This window comes from Peromyscus leucopus, chromosome 12 (assembly GCF_004664715.2).
Source record: "Peromyscus leucopus breed LL Stock chromosome 12, UCI_PerLeu_2.1, whole genome shotgun sequence".
NCBI classification, from domain to species: domain Eukaryota; kingdom Metazoa; phylum Chordata; class Mammalia; order Rodentia; family Cricetidae; genus Peromyscus; species Peromyscus leucopus.
In genome coordinates this window covers 75675263-75678407 of record NC_051073.1, presented here as the reverse complement: position 1 = coordinate 75678407, position 3145 = coordinate 75675263, and positions in this window count along the sequence as shown.

The following is a 3145-nucleotide window of genomic DNA, read 5'->3' as shown; positions in this document are numbered from 1 at the left end:
TATCAAACAGGTACCAAACTCCCTCCATTGTAAAAATGTTTCCCATTTTTTAATGTAGAGAAAAACTTTCTTTTAACTAACTTCTTCCTTTAAGAAATCCCAATTGACTCACCAAATCTGCTGACATCGATGATTCAGATGATGGTGTTTCAGCAGCCCATGGAGTGGGCCCAGAGAAAGCCAAAACCCACCAGGAGAAAAAAGAAGTGAAAGATCCAGCTATCGGCACGGGGGAAGTGCATGAAAGTGGCTGACTCCTGACGCTTCGGGAACCCAGGAACCTATGGAGATCGCTGCAGAGAGGCTGCAACAAAAACTTAGCCATCGGGTTAGGGAGTCCAGTTCAGGCAGGGTGGGAATTCCAGCCATGTGTAGCTCTGGCTTGAGCCTGTGGCTTTTCCATGAATTTGTGCCCCAAAACTTTGATACCAGATGTTGCTTGGATCTTAATTGATACTAAAATAAAAAAAAAAAAAAACAGCACCAGATATTGGGGTAAATCCTGAAAGATCAGGGAGACAAAGGAATAAGCCACTGCCTCGTCTTACTTCTAGGACTCCTCAGCCTGAAAACCCTCAGCTGATAGCCCCGTAGCCGAATGAGATTTCTCAGTTGAAAAGGAGGAGTTCCTAGCTCCTCATGCCTTATATACCTTTCTTCGCCCAGTCTTTAAAGGCATGTGTGCTTTCCAAGTACTGGGATTAAAGGTGTGTGCCACCACTGCCTGACATCTATGTTTAATTTAATGGCTTGTTCTGTTCTCTGATCTTCAGGCAAATTTTATTAGGGTGCACAATATGTCACCACAACCATGTATTTAACATCTGTTTCACATATGTTGAATGTATACCATAGGCAACCACAGCTTCCTTGATGTGTTTTAAATCTCTCACATGAATAAGTTGCCAGATGTATTCTACCTATTCTTCAGGATGTTTTTCATCTGCTGACTTCTCATGGGTGGTGACAGGATAAGCCATTTTGTAAAAGCCAACTAGCAATGTTATGACTTTTATGGCCTCGACCTTCTGCTTATTAGTTTCCTTGTTATTCTTTCCGACAGACTCCTCCAGAGCTTGAAATTTATTAACTACTGCCTTTTGCAGTGTTTGGACCTCTTCTGTGGGGGTAAAAGGCTATCTCCTGTAGAAGCTTATCTGCATGGATAAGCGCCATGAATGGCCCATCCACATAGTGTGCCAGATAAAGTGAGAAATCCACAGAGTCTGTTTAGAAGGCAAAGAATTTATTAAGGAGAAAAACTCACTGTAGAGGACAGAACTGATACAGGTCCTGGAATGCTGTTCTGGCCTCCTGAATCAATCCTGCTTCCAAGTCCCATGAAGGAGTGAAGAGGTGAAGAGAGCGTGGATCTCAGGTCTTAAGGGTCATCAAGAGGCCACGCCCCAGGGGCATGTACTTCAAGGTCATAGGCAGGTGGAGCAGTGACCTGCTACATCTCTAGGGGTGGTGCTTCAAGGTCATAGACAGAACAGCTCCCCACTACATGGAGGCCTCTCCTATGGGCCTCTGCTGTTCCTATGTAGTGTTCATGTATGGGACTCTGTTTTTCCCATAGAAGTCTCATGTAGGGACTTGCTGTGCTTATGGAAGCCTCACATATGCACTTTGGCTGTTCATATGTAGGCCTCATATATGGGACTCTGGTGTTCTTATGGAGGTCTCTCCTATGGGGCTCTGCTGTTCCTATGTAGTGTTCATGTATGGGACTCTGTTTTTCCCATAGCAGTCTCATGCAAGGACTTGCTGTTCTTATGAAAGCCTCACATATGGGCCTGTGCTCTTCCCAAGGAGGGCCTCACTTATGGACTTTGGCTGCTCCCATGTGGTGTCTCACTTTTAGGTTTCTTTTTTTTCCCATGGAGGGCCTCACTTATTGGTTTCTGTGGTTCACATGGAGGTCTATACTTATGGCCCCCTCGTTTTCTCATGGACTGCCTCATTTATGGGCCTCTGCTGTCCCCAAGGAAGGCCTCACTGATGGGCCTCTGCTGTTCCCATCAAGGGTCTGACCTCTGGGTTTCTACTGTTCCCACATAGGGTCTTGCTGACCAGTCTCTGCTACTCCCATGGAAGGCCTCACTGCTGAGCCTCCTGTCTTTGTTTTTGTTTTTTGAGTTGAATATAGTTATGTTACATTTATTCATATTGGGTCATGGAAAAGGGAATTGGATCCAATGTCTCTGCTGCTCCAATTTCTTAATGGATACTTGAAGTCTGTTCCTTTGAATGGAGTAAGTTATTAAAAGAGGTGTACTTTGAAAGTAAACAGCAGTGTTGCTTTCTGAACTGAAGTCATTCCCACAGATGCTGTATTTTATACATATACTTGTATGAGGACACTTTTCAAAGGCAAGCGTTATAATATATTTGCTACTTCATCAGACTCTGCTTTCATACTTTAGTACACATATGCTCAACTATACACCCCACAAAATTTTCATAGGCCTTGAATTAAAATATCAATCATTGCCCTAAGTTTGCCAAACTAACCTGTACTAAGAACTCTACAGTTTGTTAACTGTGAAGAAAATATTACATCTGAAAGAACAACAGGAACTTTTTAGAGAGAAGTGTTAGCAGAGGTTTTGGAGAATAACCAATAAACTTGGCAATTGCCTGTAATGCTTGAAAGGGGTACTCCATGGGACCCCTTTGGCCAGTGATTTAACAAGATGTAACCCATTCCTAGTACTGGAGATTTTTACTTAGTGGCACAAGATATTTAGTTGGGCATATATGCAAAGGACTCTACATCTTACTGCAGAGATACTTTCTTATTCATATTCATTGCTGCTCTATTCATAATATTCAGAAAATGGAACCATCCTGGATGTTGATCAACTGATGAATAGATAATGAAAGTGTGGTACATTTGCACCATGGAATATTTTTCAGATGTTAAGAAATATGAAAATTGCAGGCAAATGGATGAAGCTAGGGGGGGAAACGTTCTGGGTTAGTTAACCCAGACTCCCAGAAACAACTCTTATATGTTTTCTCTTATATGTGGTTGTTAGCTTTTAAGCTTTCAGTGTGTATGCTACAATCTGAAGACCCACAGAGGATAGGTATTACCGTAGTTAGGTTACCACTGCTGTGGTGAAACACCATGACCAGAACC